Source organism: Nerophis lumbriciformis, linkage group LG15 (genome assembly GCF_033978685.3).
Source record: "Nerophis lumbriciformis linkage group LG15, RoL_Nlum_v2.1, whole genome shotgun sequence".
NCBI lineage: Eukaryota > Metazoa > Chordata > Actinopteri > Syngnathiformes > Syngnathidae > Nerophis > Nerophis lumbriciformis.
The window spans coordinates 34,079,013-34,097,549 of record NC_084562.2 but is presented as its reverse complement, the minus strand read 5'-3'; the positions used below and the strand labels follow the sequence as shown (position 1 = coordinate 34,097,549).

Here is an 18,537-nt window from a genome sequence, read left to right as displayed (position 1 = left end):
ATCAGCCAGTGCGATTGGAAGTCCATGCTCAATTATTGCCTCCGTAAATAAAACTTCGGCATTTATCACATCCACATCCAAAGAATCTGTTTGGGCGACGAAAAACGTTGAAAGTTTTCCACTTGTATCGCTAGCAACGGCATTAGACTTGTGTTTTTTTGTCCCAACGTGGTCTTTTACATCACTAATTCCTCCGTGTCCGATCGAAAAATCTTGTCTGCACAAGGTGCAATTCGCGTAGTTTTCACCCTTTTTTTTTTTTTTTATTAATATTAGATATATAACAACGGGCGGATGGCGGGCGGATGCAGTTCTGATCAAACGTTACATCGGGTGGATGGCGGATGGTTGACGACTTTCCGCCGCGGTTGCGGATGAAATAAATTGCCTATCCGCGCATCTCTAGTATCTATGCTTCAAAAAGCATAATGCTAAGTGGTTTGCAGCCTCCATCATTTGAGCTGGCAGGAGCACATTTCCTGCCCACACGATCCTACAGCCAAATCATCATGTGCTGAAATGCCACCTGATGCCAAAAGAGATGTCTTCAACTATGTTTTTGCTCGGCCAGGGATAAGTGTCTCACTGTGTATGTCTCTGTGTGGGACTCAACATATTGTGATGCCCCAACAGCCGACTACATCCACGACGTAAACACATTTGAAGTGCAGGTTCAGCATTTCCTCAAAAGACATCAGATGAGAAGTACTGACTCATATGACTGCATTTACTCCATAAACAGAAAAAATAATTCCATTCAGGAAGTGACAACTACTGTAAATGTATCCCTACGTGGTCACAAGTTTGCAGTTCTCCTGTAATAATGTACCGTTTGTACTTGCGTAAATGTAAACTTCTTTTTTTTTTAAGTAATTCGAGTCTTTCGATTTATTTCTAATACGAAAGGTGGCAGTTGTCAAATGTGCATCCACAGTTACGTACATATGCATCTTTATATTGGTGTTTGTCGCCATCCTAAAGCAGACAGGACTCATTGTAGGACTCACAAAAAAGTCTCAAGAACCCATGCTCACAAACAGGAAGTCGGCCATTATTGTTTAGACCGGCCATTTTGGGCCAAAATGGTCTTATTGTGTCAAATTCCTCCCGGAGACTTTTACCATATAAATCTTGGTTAAAATCCCATATACTCCACAGATGCACGATGACATATTGCAAATAATTTTAGCCTATGCCATAGGATGTGGGTTGAGCCTAGCAACAGATTTCGAAGGTCAATTTGACGATTTTTCACAAACTCCGCTGCACAATGTCAAAACATATAATTTGTACATATGATAAAGGATGAAAAGGTCACATGAATAAGTCGGTTAAATAATTAGTAACATAACGTTGCATTTTGCTATAACTTTTAGGAAATGTCAGAACTTGGATAACGGACAAGTGGTGAGATTTTGGGGGTGATCTGGATTAGAGGATTTTTTTAAATGGCTCTCTTCCATTGCGATATAGGGCCTGACGGAGGTTAAAAATGATCTTCAAACGGGCAGAGAAATGTGTCTTTCAGTCTGTATGTTGAACCTACGGTGATCCCTTCTGTTAAAAAAACAATGGACAATCTTTTCTGACATTATGAGGCAGATTACTGTCGTTAAATTGCACATATGTGTTTGTCAAATGTTTTTCATAGCTTGATATTGTATTGCCAATCTCCTCAAGTATACCATTGTCACAGTTTTCAGGGTACAGATAGGTTATCAGCTTTGGGGGGTACACAAACACATTCCTAGTTTCACACGCAGCTTGACCGACTGTAATGTGATCGCACTGTGCAGTGTTTCCCATACATTCATTTATTAGTGCCGCCGCATGTTTTCATGTTCATATATATGTTGTTCCTTGTTATGAACAAGCGTCAGCGATAGATTTGTAAATGTACCTGCTTTCGATCGGAATGTACACAACACGCTCACCTGGAACCATAAACAAGGCAGTACACACATGCGACACTGTAACTCAAAGTGATTTATGAATCCAAGACACAGGCACTAGCATACTGTAGGTGTTATAAAAAGAACATGTCCTTCAGAAGATATTACCATGACGTGTCGGTGGTTTGAACCTGCTACTTTCACTGACAGACATGTAAACACTAAATTGTTTAAAAGAATATCAAAAGGAAATTATGTCTGTAGAGAAATGTAGACATCCATTGATTTTTTTTTTTCCAACTGATTCAATCAAAATTTAAGACCCGTCCTGTCTTGCTAGTTCTGTGCGACAAACACAGGTGAATAAATATTAAATACAACTCTGATGTGCTAATTTTGCAGGGTTCCTGCGTAAAAGAAGCTCATGTTTTGACAAACCAAGTTTACCAGTTTACAGGCAGCATATAAAAGCATATAAAAAAACAAAATACGCAAGTTTTCATCAAAAACATACACTGCTGGAGGATATTTCAATGACAGTTGTCAGTTCGTGTTACGTAGTTGTGTTACATATTGTTAAATAGTTTTTAAAATAAACACTAAATAAGGTCACAAAACTTTGTCAACTGATGCCATAAAACGCATGGCCAACCTAAATTTAAAAGAAAAATGTGTTTACTTGAAAAATGTTTTATAATTCATGGTCACATAGTCAGTATGTTTTCATGCACACAATATTCCTGAATCAACCAGAATATAGTAAATATTCTGATAAACCTTGAGATTAAAAAAAATACTTTTTTCAGAGAACCAATTCGGAATCTAGATCATTTTGCGGTTATCAAAACTCTGATTTGGACCCCTGACACAGGTATGTGTAAAGGATGCTCGCTAGCCTAGCTGTGCGTCTGTACTTTAAGTATGAATGAATAACTCTCTATTTATATAGCACTTTTTCACAATTGTCTCACAGCGCTGTATATTTGGAAAGTAAACCTCACTCCTCGACGCCTTAAAGTATTAGTAGAGTGGAAAGACAAGTTGCCTCTATATTGAAGCTATTATCGTATATATCTGATTTATGACACCAAAAGACTTCCAAAGTTTGGGACTAAATATATATGATCAAAACAGTATCAATCTCACAGAGATTCCCAAGCTATTTTTAGAGATAATGAGGAAAACAATAGCAGCATAAGCTAGCATTAGCTCACTGCTATCAATGTGCCGCTAAAATAGTCTGTCTGTGTTCGCGCTAATAATAACAATATCACTCATATTTGGTTACATTTTAGGTTATGACTTGTAAATAAAGTATTGTTAGTGCTTTCTGGAAGTTTTTAGAGAGAGTCTAACGAGCGCAACAGAGGACCCTCGATCTGTTGACTCAATTGTTAGCTATTTATTTATGATTTCAAATGCATAAAAGAAGCCAAGCACATGTGTTCTTGTCTTATATAAGGATTATGAATGAAAAACACGACATCTCTTTTCAAGTTTTAAGTATCTGATAACATGGTCAGAGTGCAGAAGCGTTACTACCGTAATGTCACTCTCCGAAAATAGCTGAAGGTATTCGGAGCGGAATATTCAAAATGGCTGACTCAATTTGTGGCATTTTGTAATGTTTAATGTTTTCACATACTTTGTGGATTGTAAATACAATTGGATATGGTTTATTGGCTACAATGAAACACAAATACGCATATAAAGTCAACGTATTTTTCCACTTTACTGGTACTTTAAGACCCATGCTGGAATGTGGGTTGTAGAGATGCGCGGTTTGCGGACACAACCGCGGAGTCCGCGGATTATCCGCGGATCGGGCGGATGAAATTAAAAAAACTAAGATTTTATCCGCTCGCGGGTCGGGTCGGGCGGATTAATTTTTTTATTTTTTTTGCGGGTGGCAGTTAAACCAATTCGGAAATATATATACATAGTTAAATGTTGTTACCCACATACGAAAAACGAGCAGGCACCTGCTGCATATGCCACAACAGAAGAAAAAAAAAGAAAAGAGATGGACACTTTTACGGAGCGGAGAAGGGACGCCTCGCCGGGGTCCGGGACCGAGGCCCCTTCCCCCGAGAGGGCCCCACCGGGAGCCGTAGCTGAGGCGATCCGCGAGAAGGGCCCGACGCACGTCCAGGGTCACTACCGCGCCCACCGCACCGACACCCCGCCTCGTCCGCTTTCGCCGCGGCCGGCGTCACGCGCAGCAGGTAAGCAGCTTACCTGCCCGCCACCCCCGTGGCCGGGGGCTCGTAACATGGGTCACTCCGCGCGCTCCGCCCGCGCAGCTTACCTGCTTGCCACCCCTGTTGCCGGGGGCGCGTAACAGGGGTCACTCCGCGCGTAGTGCGCTCATGAAAGGGGTGGGGCTCACCCTGGTTGATATAGAGAGCAGGACGGTGGCCATGGAAGTTGGAACCCGCTAAGGAGTGTGTAACAACCCACCTGCCGAATCAACTAGCCCTGAAAATGGATGGCGCTGGAGCGTGGGCCCATATCTGGCCGTCGCCGGCAGCGAGACGCGCTTGGAGGTGCGCTCAGCGCGGCTCCCATATGATTGCGCACAGGTGTGCGTCTGGGTCGTGACAGCGTGGCACGCGAATGTCTGTGCATTGGATCAGTCTCCTTTCTTTAACAGGCAAAAGCTTTATAACCTCACCATACCTGCCAACTTTTAAATCAGAAAAACCTAGTAGCCAGGGTCCAAGGGCCGCAGGCCCCGGTAGGTCCAGGACAAAGTCCTGGTGGAGGGTTCAGGGCTTCGCCCCCCGACGCAAAATGACTATTAGCATTCAGACAGGTTAAAATGTTGCTAAAACCATCACTTTTCTATCAGTCACAGTGACTTTTCAAAATAAAAATATTACAGCAAAAATCATATGGGTTGATTGACATGTTTATTCTGTAAGCTAACTTCAATAGTTTGAAATTATTTTGACAGTTAATGCCAGTTATCCTGTCAACCTTTCACAAGACTTCAATTTGTTAATTGAAAGTATAAATAGTATAAACACTTTTTACAGTATGTCGTGCTGTGAAATACAGCCGACAGGATTGCGCATGCATGGTGCAGGAGAACAAAGGACTTCTTTCATTTAAGGTTTGTGATAAACCATCAAACTCATTCGTTAAAAGGACTCTATAGTAATATAAAGCGAATTTTTCTGGACATTATCATGCAAGAAAAGTTTATTTTTGGGATCGCGATCACCGCGTAATGATTTTTAAAGGTTGCATTACATTATTAACTGTCCCATGTGATCAGCCAGTGCGATTGGAAGTCCATGCTCAATTATTGCCTCCGTAAATAAAACTTCGGCATTTATCACATCCAAAGAATCTGTTTGGGCGACGAAAAACGTTGAAAGTTTTCCACTTGTATCGCTAGCAACGGCATTAGACTTGTGTTTTTTTGTCCTAACGTGGTCTTTTACATCGCTAATTCCTCCGTGTCCGATCGAAAAATCTTGTCTGCACAAGGTGCAATTCGCGTAGTTTTCACCCTTTTTAAAAAAAATTTATTAATATTAGATATATAACAACGGGCGGATGGTGGGCGGGTGCAGTTCTGATCAAACGTTACATCGGGTGGATGGCGGATGGTTGACGACTTTCTGACGCGGTTGCGGATGAAATAATTGCCTATCCGCGCATCTCTAGTGGGTTGACACCTTGGGCTTTTTTGGCCAGCATTGCTCGACTCCAAATGTGTGGGGATGCGTGGTCACGGGATAAGCCCAGACAGTTTGCAGGCCTGGTCTATGCAGAGTTACCATTGTTATAACTACCATTGGAGAACTATATGATAAACTGATGTTGTTGTTGTTGTGCTGGGACTCTTCACCCGTGAGCGTACTCCGGTTAGGGAATAAGGACACCGTTTTACGTTTCAACTTCTTTATATATGACTTTGTAGCAGCAGCAGCAGCTAAGCACACTCTACATACTAGAGATGCGCGGATAGGCAAATATTTCATCCGCAACCGCATCAGAAAGTCATCAACCATCCGCCATCCACCCGATGTAACGTTTGAATAGAACTGCATCCGCCCGCCCCCGCCCGTTATATCTAATATAGACGATGCAAGGCATTAGTGAGGCACCTGCCAACTACTCCGGTTTTCCCGTAATTCGTACGGTTTTCATCAACCTATTCCGGGTTACGGGTGCAGTGATAAAAAATACGGTTTTTCATTAATTAAAAAAAAAAGGGTGAAAACTACGCGAATTGCACCTTGTGCAGACAAGATTTTTCGATCGGACACGGAGGAATTAGCGATGTAAAAGACCACTTTGGGACAAAAAAACACAAGTCTAATGCCGTTGCTAGCGATACAAGTGGAAAACTTTCAACGTTTTTCGTCGCCCAAACAGATTCTTTGGATGTGATAAATGCCGAAGTTTTATTTACGGAGGCAATAATTGAGCATGGACTTCCAATCGCACTGGCTGATCACATGGGACAGTTACATGTTTGTAATGCAACCTTTAAAAATCTTTACGCGGTGATCGCGGTCCCAAAAATAAACTTTTCTTGCATGATAATGTCCAGAAAAATTCGCTTTATATTACTATAGAGTCCTTTTAACGAATGAGTTTGATGGTTGATCACAAACCTTAAATGAAAGAAGTCCTTAGTTCGCACCATGCACCATGTTCGATGTCCCGGTTTTATGACAGTCGTAGACGTACACAGCGTCGCAGCTCTTGCAACTCACGTAGCCAGCATTGCTGTCATCCTGATTTACAACCTCATAAAAACGAGTCCACGCTGAACTTTTCTGGCCTTTTTTTTCCCTGGTCTTTAGTATTCCCTTTTTTAGTTTGTCGCGTACCACGTTTGCTGCCGGTGTTGCCATTTTTTTTTTTCTTCTTCTGATGTGGCGTGCTGCAGGTGCCTGCTGATAAATAATTGCCTGTTTCAAAGAGTGCTGCTCGTTTTTCGTATGTGGCTAACAACATTTAACTATGTATATATATTTCCGAATTGGTTTAACTGCCACCCGCAAAAAAATAAAAATAAAATAAAAAATATCTCATTAATCCGCCCGACCCGACCCGCGGCGCGGATAAAATCTTATTTATTTAAATTTCATCCGCCCGATCCGCGGATAATCCGCCAAATCCGCGGTTGTGTCCGCAAACCGCGCATCTCTACTACATACACACTGTTCAATACACTGCCCGAAGGACCCCGAGAGGTAAACATAGCTGCCCGGTAAACTGCCTGACTCAAAAAACTCAACTTAAAGGTGCATGACTACATTAGTAACTTGTTTACGTCAGCAATAATATAGTCAATTATATTCAACAATTAACATTAACTAGGGAACTTTATCTTCTATCTTAATCACTGACAGAGGGAATTTATAACAACTACATTTACCAAAAATATTAGGTTTTTATTGAGTATGGATTGTAGGATTTATTTGGTAAAGGTTTACATTTGTGGGGTGAGGAGGGAACAAATGTAATGATAGCTGTCCTTAAAGACCTATGTTATGGAGTTCATCGACCAAATCCAATCTACCTTATTGAAGCCACTTTTGTCGGTACAATTATGATCATATACGTACAAATTAAGAGTTTTGATCAGCACATTACACAAAACCACAAAAATAAAAATGTACAATAAAGGCAAGCATTTTGTCTTTGGGGTCCAACTTTTAGGGAAATTTGGAAACGTCAGTGTTTGTCATACATTCATTTTTGATTGATAATGTTGATACACCTCCATCATAAAAGTATTGCAGTAAAGTTAAACTGATTGACATGAAAACAGGAATATTATTACAGCTGGTGGATGCAAACACATAATGCCTTAAAAAGAATGTCAACCTTTACCGGAATATTGTGTACTGAATTGTATATTAATTTCACGGATACACAAACTATGTCGCCTTTCTGGATAAAACCGCCATCAGGGTTATTTTTGATTTTTTTAATGTTTGTGTTTAAACCCAGCAGTTTTCAAAGTGTGATCAGGCAGTAGGTCGCACAGCAGCTTGAGAAAAATTAAGAAAAAGTTTTTAGACAAACTTTATTGATCCACAAGGAAAATTGTTGTTTTGGCTAACATGCTGAGGATGGCTGCACAAAAATATTAATTCACATTAATTAACAAACTGCATTGCAAACGAATTCTGCCATTCTACTCAAAGACTCACGCTGCACTGTCAATAGCATGACAGCTGACCCTTCTTCCCGTGCCCCAGCGAGCTTTGCCAGCACAGCCAACTTGTCCTGGCTGGCTGGTGAAATATTCATCAACACACAGGAGACCCAATCACATTCATTAGCTGAGTTTTCTTTTGACTTGTCTTTATTACATGCATGAATGTTCTGTGGACTAAGCGAGTGTGCCAAATTTTTGACTTGATGGATTACTTTTGAGTCGTTCTATTCAGTTCTAATAAAATAAAATAAAAGCCCCTGTCAATTGTCCTTTCGGACCACCCATTAAAAACATGAGAATGACCACTGGAAGACAATGAGGAGTCTAATAATAATGATATAGAGATGTAACGATAAACAGTATAATGATAAACCGCGGAAAAACTCCCGACATTAGAATTTGATTGATCCCTGGCTTTTGATAAACTATTGGATACGGCTCATTTATTGGAGAAGCAAGCTTACGCCAGCTTGCTCGCTAGGTTAAATACTAAGACAAATATATAAGACACTTTAATATGAATAACATTTTCCAATCTAAACTTGTATAAACAAATTGCAGTCAGAGCAACTAAGTTATTCAATTGTGCAAATTAAACCCACAGACTGTGCTCTTTAGAGTAGAGTGATCGATTCTAAATCGAAGGAATATTTCACGGTGTCTACAACAAAACGTCTCTTAAGGATGCGCGTCTAATTTACATAGCTCCACTTAGACTGCATCTTCTCCCTGTCAGCTATCTTGTAGTTTTGAGCACGTCCATATGGAGTCTACTGACAGATATAAGTTAAAACTACTATATTTAAAAAAAAAAAATGTTCTCTCGAAAATTGCAATTGCAATCAGAATTGCTTTTTTTAAATATTTTATCCGTAAAATTGCATAAAACTGTCAAAATAACGACTCAAAGAAGACATGTTACTTTTAGACTGTCAATCAACATATGTTTTCCCCAGTTGCCACATGTTAGAACAATGTGCAATAGTTTACTTTCAAAAATATTTGGCTTCATGCAGACAGACTCAGAGCTTTTGTTTACATCATGCTTTTAAACGTAAGAAATAACTGATAAAAACTATACAGTGATTAAAATGTAATGTAATCATAATATATAATAATAATGCAAGTAACCATTTAAAAGGATATTAACTTTTGTTTCTCATTACTGTAGGATTATTTACCATTGTACTGTAATTGTAAGGCACATAACTTTGTTATCCTAAATAAATAAACAAGCAAAAATAATTTAATTGGACTCATTTCTGTAAGCAAAAATTAAAGTTAAATATTTATTGAACAAGTAAAGTGCATATTTTCCTAGTTGGAAATATGACATCCAACATTTTAATTTTGTTTATTGCTATGTGATCACGGCATTCTCACCCGTTCCGCCGTGTCGATGGGCTCATATTGCCGATATATCATATATACAGGTAAAAGCCAGTAAATTAGAATATTTTGAAAAACTTGATTTATTTCAGTAATTGCATTCAAAAGGTGTAACTTGTACATTATATTTATTCATTGCACACAGACTGATGCATTCAAATGTTTATTTCATTTAATTTTGATGATTTGAAGTGGCAACAAATGAAAATCCAAAATTCCGTGTGTCACAAAATTAGAATATTACTTAAGGCTAATACAAAAAAGGGATTTTTAGAAATGTTGGCCAACTGAAAAGTATGAAAATGAAAAATATGAGCATGTACAATACTCAATACTTGGTTGGAGCTCCTTTTGCCTCAATTACTGCGTTAATGCGGCGTGGCATGGAGTCGATGAGTTTCTGGCACTGCTCAGGTGTTATGAGAGCCCAGGTTGCTCTGATAGTGGCCTTCAACTCTTCTGCGTTTTTGGGTCTGGCATTCTGCATCTTCCTTTTCACAATACCCCACAGATTTTCTATGGGGCTAAGGTCAGGGGAGTTGGCGGGCCAATTTAGAACAGAAATACCATGGTCCGTAAACCAGGCACGGGTAGATTTTGCGCTGTGTGCAGGCGCCAAGTCCTGTTGGAACTTGAAATCTCCATCTCCATAGAGCAGGTCAGCAGCAGGAAGCATGAAGTGCTCTAAAACTTGCTGGTAGACGGCTGCGTTGACCCTGGATCTCAGGAAACAGAGTGGACCGACACCAGCAGATGACATGGCACCCCAAACCATCACTGATGGTGGAAACTTTACACTAGACTTCAGGCAACGTGGATCCTGTGCCTCTCCTGTCTTCCTCCAGACTCTGGGACCTCGATTTCCAAAGGAAATGCAAAATTTGCTTTCGTCAGAAAACATGACTTTGGACCACTCAGCAGCAGTCCAGCTGGTGTCGGTCCACTCTGTTTCCTGAGATCCAGGGTCAACGCAGCCGTCTACCAGCAAGTTTTAGAGCACTTCATGCTTCCTGCTGCTGATCTGCTCTATGGAGATGGAGATTTCAAGTTCCAACAGGACTTGGCGCCTGCACACAGCGCAAAATCTACCCGTGCCTGGTTTACGGACCATGGTATTTCTGTTCTAAATTGGCCCGCCAACTCCCCTGACCTTAGCCCCATAGAAAATCTGTGGGGTATTGTGAAAAGGAAGATGCAGAATGCCAGACCCAAAAACACAGAAGAGTTGAAGGCCACTATCAGAGCAACCTGGGCTCTCATAACACCTGAGCAGTGCCAGAAACTCATCGACTCCATGCCACGCCGCATTAACGCAGTAATTGAGGCAAAAGGAGCTCCAACCAAGTATTGAGTATTGTACATGCTCATATTTTTCATTTTCATACTTTTCAGTTGGCCAACATTTCTAAAAATCCCTTTTTTGTATTAGCCTTACACAATATTCTAATTTTGTGACACACGGAATTTTGGATTTTCATTTGTTGCCACTTCAAATCATCAAAATTAAATGAAATAAACATTTGAATGCATCAGTCTGTGTGCAATGAATAAATATAATGTACAAGTTACACCTTTTGAATGCAATTACTGAAATAAATCAAGTTTTTCAAAATATTCTAATTTACTGGCTTTTACCTGTATTTATATATATATCATTTGACGCTTAAATATTACTACAGCGGGACCTTTGGCTTTGTAATTATATTTTTTCCTCCTAGTTTTTGTTACTTTGTGGCACTTCTCACTAGCGAGTCGCGAGCAGAGAGACTGTCTGTGCTTCCTGTGTGTGTTAAGCTGGCACCCCGCTCTCCACTCCCAGAGGAAAAGATTGTGGATGACTGAAAAGAGGGCTCACTGTGTTCAGTTAATTCTACTGCTAGATAAACACTTAGGTGCTAAGAGCAATGCATAGACTGAGACCTCTTTCTCACTTGTTGAAGCTGGAGACAAACAAACGAGAGGCTCAACAATTCTGATTGGCGAACATATCTGTCACTCAAATGCCGGTGACGGCATAGAAACAAAAACTCAGCCTTTAGCGGTTCTGTTACAGCACAAATGAAAACCTTGATGATGTTTTGATGTCGATTAATCATGCAGGCCTACTATACGCTACTTTGTATTAGAAATGGCAACAGCAAAGGATGCATGTGCATTTATGAGTCAGTCTGCCCCACAACAAGAGGATAGAGAAAAAATAACTTCTTAACGAAAATGTTGGACTACAAAGGCGGATTTGCGCAAGATCCTCAGGTAAATTTCAACCGTATATGAAGATATCCGCTGACATCACAGGGCAGAAAACATCACAGGTAGAGCAAATTCCAAACGGCTCGTTTGGAGGAAGTATGAAGGAAGGCAAGATTATTTTATAAATATCTCCACGTTGCCTCCACAGTTTGATTTCTAAAATTTTCAGGACTTGTGGTGATCCCAAATACACAAAAACAGGTACCATCAAGTAAGAAAAGTTGGTTTTGCATAATAGGTCCCATTTAGAGGGGAATTTTTGAAATATGTAACTATTACATGTTATTATGAATGTGTCTGTTACTACATCACATATATACTTACAGTGTGTATATTAAACCTTGATTAAAGTGTTTCAATGTTTTTTTAAGCGCTTTAAAGGCAGAATAGAGCAGCTCCCATAGGCTCCATTGTTTTATAATCTGTAAGGATTGTGAATGAATGGCACAATGCCCCCAAAAAGTGAAGTTCCCCTTTTAGAAACCAGAACAAGTTCATTTAGTTTCTTCTGCCAAAAATGTATACTGTGTGTCTATTTATTGCATTTTTTTAAATAGAACTTGGTTAAAATATTTCAGTCAGTGTATAAGTACTTTTTGAGCTCATTCAACGTTACCATGATAATTTTGGCCACAATAACCGTGATATGAAATGTTCATATCCTAACATCCCTATAATGATAAAAAAAAAAAACATTTTAAAAACAGTGTGATTTATTTAAATATATGCACGTTTGAAAAATTTGCCCCTGAGAATTACTGCAATTTTTGGGATTTTTTGAAACGGACCGTAATCCTTCGCCGCCCTCGTCTTTTCTTTTTAACCCTTGTCCATTCCCCATTCGGATGTACAGAAACAACAGGTAGGAACTAAAGTGCAGGACTTTATGAATAAACTAAATAACACAATATTACAAATGAGCTACTTTAAAGTAATGATTTGGTCCAATAATATTTAAATAATAATTACTGCATAACATAAATTCCTTTCCATACTTAAATAAGAATAACGGACAAAATTAAACGTTACACAGATCACATATTACAGATTACATGAATTTCCCCCAGGGATCAATAAAGTACTTTCTATTCTATTCTATAACTTCCTGGCAGTAAACCTGCAAAAATTGTTCGTCTCGGGTTTCTCTATGTTTACATTTTTACACTTTGCAACACTATTTTGTCACACTTTATTAAGCATTTCTTACATATTTCTTATTTTTGCACCTTCATTTAAAGAAGTATATTGTCAAGGCTTTATCGTGATTTTAGATTTGTGGAGTGTTTTCCATGGTTATGTTGACATTTATTGTCCTTTCTGCCTTGATATCTGAGGGGATTCTAGTCAGAGGAAGTTTACATTAACTAAAATGTTAATGTTACTTATATTTATCTCCCGGTCCATATTTTACATAGGTCATAAAAACTATCAATAATTATTGACATCGACCAATAAGGCTGGGCGATATATCGAGTTTGTAAGATATATCGATATATATCTTAAACTAGATATGAAATAAGAAAATATCGTAATATCGATATAATCTATTTCACGTTAAAATGACCAAACACTGCTTATTTGTTGTGTTCCTTGATTTCCCCCGCTTCCGACTCGCTACTAAAACCCCTCCCCTTCCTCCTTCCAATACGTGCTTGCACATATTAGAACATTCATGATTGGTTGTTTGTTTACTACGATGAGTCACGATTGGTTGAGATTATGGCAAAACATTAGGGACGGGCCAATTAGAGGCAAGATAGGACGGGTCATCGAACCAGGAAGGGAAATCATAACAGACATCCCAAATGACGACGAGAGAGTCATAGAAAAGAAAGAAGGAATATTCAAGCGGGCTATTTGTATATTTAAAAAGACTAGTGGAAGATGGCAGAGGGATTCTCTTCTTTAGATTTTTATTTTAAAGTTAAAGTTAAAGTACCAATGATTGTCATTGCATTTGACCCATCACCCTTGATCACCCCCTGGGAGGTGAGGGGAGCAGTGAGCAGCAGCATTTTTGGTGATTTAACCCCCAATTCCAACCCTTGGTGCTGAGTGCCAAGCAGGGAGGTAATGGGTCCCATTTTTATAGTCTGTGGTATAGCGATGCAGACGACGTCCAGGAAACCCACAATGCGTCTACTTGGCCACATTTGGACTAATGTATGCATCTGGATAAAACCTTCATTTGAGTTGTTTACCATGTGGTTCCCGGCTGGGAACATCTCTACGCTGCTGACCCGTCTCCGCTCGGGATGGTGTCCTGCTGGCCCCACTATGGACTGGACTCTTACTATTATGTTGGATCCACTATGGCCTGGACTCTCACAATATTATGTCAGACCCACTCGACATCCATTGCTTTCGGTCTCCCCTAGAGGGGGGGGGGTTACCCACATATGCGGTCCTCTCCAAGGTTTCTCATAGTCATTCACATCGACGTCCCACTGGGGTGAGTTTTTCCTTGCCCGTATGTGGGCTTTGTACCGAGGATGTCGTTGTGGCTTGTGCAGCCCTTTGAGACACTTGTGATTTAGGGCTATATAAATAAAGATTGATTGATTGATTGATTGATTGATGTAAGCCCAAATCAAAACTGTTCTCGAGTTTCCAAGCCGGGCATATTTCGCACGAGAAATGCTGCCAAAAATGTATGCCGAAGTTTGGAAGATCATAGCCGCACAATTGAGTCAAGTCACTTTCTTGGCGCTGACCAGAACCGTACATGTGTCCATTACATCGTCGACTGGGAATTAAAACGTGCCTGCCTGCAAATGTATTTTTTATCTGTGTTTGATACCTTTTGTATTGTTATTATACTACTTAAACAGTTTATTTTATGTGCTTTTAATACCCATCTTGACTAACTGGGTTAATAAAAGTGCCACTGACTGTTTACAGTACAGTTGTCATTCACTTCAATTTCAGTGAATCTCGCTCAAAAATAAATATCTGTATATGTATACTTTCACTTGAAAATATTTTGAGATATACAGGTAAAAGCCAGTAAATTAGAATATTTTGAAAAACTTGATTTATTTCAGTAATTGCATTCAAAAGGTGTAACTTGTACATTATATTCATTCATTGCACACAGACTGATGCATTCAAATGTTTATTTCATTTAATTTTGATGATTTGAAGTGGCAACAAATGAAAATCCAAAATTCCGTGTGTCACAAAATTAGAATATTACTTAAGGCTAATACAAAAAAGGGATTTTTAGAAATGTTGGCCAACTGAAAAGTATGAAAATGAAAAATATGAGCATGTACAATACTCAATACTTGGTTGGAGCTCCTTTTGCCTCAATTACTGCGTTAATGCGGCGTGGCATGGAGTCGATGAGTTTCTGGCACTGCTCAGGTGTTATGAGAGCCCAGGTTGCTCTGATAGTGGCCTTCAACTCTTCTGCGTTTTTGGGTCTGGCATTCTGCATCTTCCTTTTCACAATACCCCACAGATTTTCTATGGGGCTAAGGTCAGGGGAGTTGGCGGGCCAATTTAGAACAGAAATACCATGGTCCGTAAACCAGGCACGGGTAGATTTTGCGCTGTGTGCAGGCGCCAAGTCCTGTTGGAACTTGAAATCTCCATCTCCATAGAGCAGGTCAGCAGCAGGAAGCATGAAGTGCTCTAAAACTTGCTGGTAGACGGCTGCGTTGACCCTGGATCTCAGGAAACAGAGTGGACCGACACCAGCAGATGACATGGCACCCCAAACCATCACCCAACCATGCAAATTTTGCATTTCCTCTGGAAATCGAGGTCCCAGAGTCTGGAGGAAGACAGGAGAGGCACAGGATCCACGTTGCCTGAAGTCTAGTGTAAAGTTTCCACCATCAGTGATGGTTTGGGGTGCCATGTCATCTGCTGGTGTCGGTCCACTCTGTTTCCTGAGATCCAGGGTCAACGCAGCCGTCTACCAGCAAGTTTTAGAGCACTTCATGCTTCCTGCTGCTGACCTGCTCTATGGAGATGGAGATTTCAAGTTCCAACAGGACTTGGCGCCTGCACACAGCGCAAAATCTACCCGTGCCTGGTTTACGGACCATGGTATTTCTGTTCTAAATTGGCCCGCCAACTCCCCTGACCTTAGCCCCATAGAAAATCTGTGGGGTATTGTGAAAAGGAAGATGCAGAATGCCAGACCCAAAAATGCAGAAGAGTTGAAGGCCACTATCAGAGCAACCTGGGCTCTCATAACACCTGAGCAGTGCCAGAAACTCATCGACTCCATGCCACGCCGCATTAACGCAGTAATTGAGGCAAAAGGAGCTCCAACCAAGTATTGAGTATTGTACATGCTCATATTTTTCATTTTCATACTTTTCAGTTGGCCAACATTTCTAAAAATCCCTTTTTTGTATTAGCCTTAAGTAATATTCTAATTTTGTGACACACGGAATTTTGGATTTTCATTTGTTGCCACTTCAAATCATCAAAATTAAATGAAATAAACATTTGAATGCATCAGTCTGTGTGCAATGAATAAATATAATGTACAAGTTACACCTTTTGAATGCAATTACTGAAATAAATCAAGTTTTTCAAAATATTCTAATTTACTGGCTTTTACCTGTATATCGAATATCGAGTTTGAGTAAAAATATATCGAGATATACTTTTTTGTCCATATCGCTCAGCTCTATCGACCAATCTAAAATACTTACATCGTGATAGTTTTCAGCCAAATCGACAAGCCTTACGAAGGCTACCATGCCACACTGGTCTAGCCTGTTGCATAATTTGGGGTTTTTTTTGGAGAGTGAGGTTTAAATAGATTCACTATCTCAGTCAGCCTCAGGTCAGAATTAGATGCTTTTACCCCCCAAATATAAACCAGGTCACCTAAATCTACTGAACTGAAATGATAGTTGCAAATGCACTGATAAATGTGTGGCCCACGGTGGTCAATACATAGAAACAATATACACTGTATGTAATCTGATGAGACGGATGAAATTTTCACATTAATCCCCCCCCCAAAAAATGGCGTTTCTTAAGTCCAGCTGCCGAAATGGTCGTCATCATGCATCATATTACTTACATGATAACCTGAATCCACCGATAATACCGATAGATTCCTCCGGTGTGACACATCAGCATACACCGTGACGCTCCAAATGGCCGTAAATTGATAAGACAGTGCGTTAACGACACGACTCCGTCGAATCCCCCACCTAATTCTGTATTCAACCGTGGAAAAAACCCGAAATGTCCTAGTTTTAGGACGTTAAGGACGAGATTAAACGTGGAGGTGTCTTACCGCGTCCGTTGGCGGTCAGGATGGAGGCGAGGGCGGGGCTTTGATGCTGCTTGGGCTGCGGATGAGGATGGATAGTCAACGCTGCTCATGCTACATTCAGGGACCGCTCGTAAAATTCACCACAATCAACGTTACTGATTAACACGTTTAGTACTACAGTGGCCTATTATCGAAGCAGTAATTAGCAGAGGTGGGACCAAGTCATTGTTTTGCAAGTCACAAGTAAGTCTCAAGTCTTTGCCCTCAAGTCCGAGTCAAGTCCCGAGTCAAGACAGGCAAGCCCCGAGTCAAGTCCAAATAGTCAAGACTGGAAAGTCTCAAGTCAAGTCCTAAGTCCTGCATTTTGAGTTTCGAGTCCTTTCAAGTCCTTTTAACCACAGACTAATATATTAACACAGATTGTGTATGCTTTTCAAACGCTGTATTTATTTATTAAAACAAGTGCATTTTAAATTGCAGGAAAGAAAATTGTGCTGACATTGCACTTTATAATAGCACTATTAACCAGTCATTTTAAACATTAACTCATTCCTTTACAGAACAAACACATTGAAAAATAAAGTGCAAATGTACTTATTTGTACAAAAGTGTTAACATTGAAAAAACATGACATATACGTGAACATAACAAAAAAGTTGTACTTTTTATATGTCAGGGCCCTATGCTGCATTGCATTTGCAAAAGACCAAATTAGCCAAGAGTCTGTCAGTCATTTGTGCACGATGGGGGCGTAGTATGATGCCACCATGGCTGAAAACTCGCTCCACTGGAGCACTGGAGGCAGGCACTGCCAAGACTCTCATGGCCACTCGGAACAGTGAAGGAAGAGTCTTCATGTTCAATGCCCAGAACAAAAGGGGGGAGAGAGTTGTTTTGGGTTGGTGCACTACTTGTAAGTGTATCTTGTGTTTTTTATGTTGATTTAATTAAAAAAAGAAAAAATTTATTTATTGTGCGGCCCGATACCAATCGATCCACGGACCAGTACCGGGCCGCGGCCCGGTGGTTGGGGACCGCTGAGGTAAACAACCAACAGTATGTCAGAAAGCTAGCTAAAACGGTACACATATTCATAATATAGTATACATTTTAACTGACCTTTATTTTACTATTTTTGTCTTTTTTTAGGTGGCTAAAATACGCGGTGCTGCTGACCGCCGTCTAACGTTACGTGTGATATATTGACTCCCTGCTTAAAAAAAAATCACTGAACAAAAAGTATGAATAAGGTAGTGAACTGCAACAGATTCCCGTGTTTGCAATAACGTTATAACGTTAGCAGTGAGTTTACAGCCTCACTGATTTAACTACACAGCAAATAAAAGTCACGTTACTTAGCCAATAAACGTTATCTTACATTCAAAACTTACCCTTCTTTGTGCAACTTCAAATGCCGGACGAAGTTGGAAGTTGTTGCCTCTCCATCGGTAATTTTCGAACCGCATGTGTTGCATACTGCAAACCGTTTTGTGTTGACCACCTCGTAATTTTTATACCCAAACGAAATTATTTTAGGCATCATTTTTTGTTCACTGGCGTGTGGTTTG

The 18,537-nt window shown here is 40.1% G+C and overlaps 1 protein-coding gene across 2 annotated transcripts in view; it reads right to left on the bottom strand.

The window, feature by feature from the left end:
• Nucleotides 1-17,092, bottom strand: part of map1aa (microtubule-associated protein 1Aa) — a 56,332-nt gene extending 39,240 nt beyond the window's left edge. Inside the window, exon 1 of one of the 2 annotated variants that reach the window (XM_061975106.1) lies at nt 16,991-17,092. The gene's annotated coding sequence lies outside the window, so the exon portion shown is untranslated. The other variant, XM_061975105.1, reaches the window with a different exon arrangement.
• Between the last annotated feature and the right edge of the window lie 1,445 nt (nt 17,093-18,537).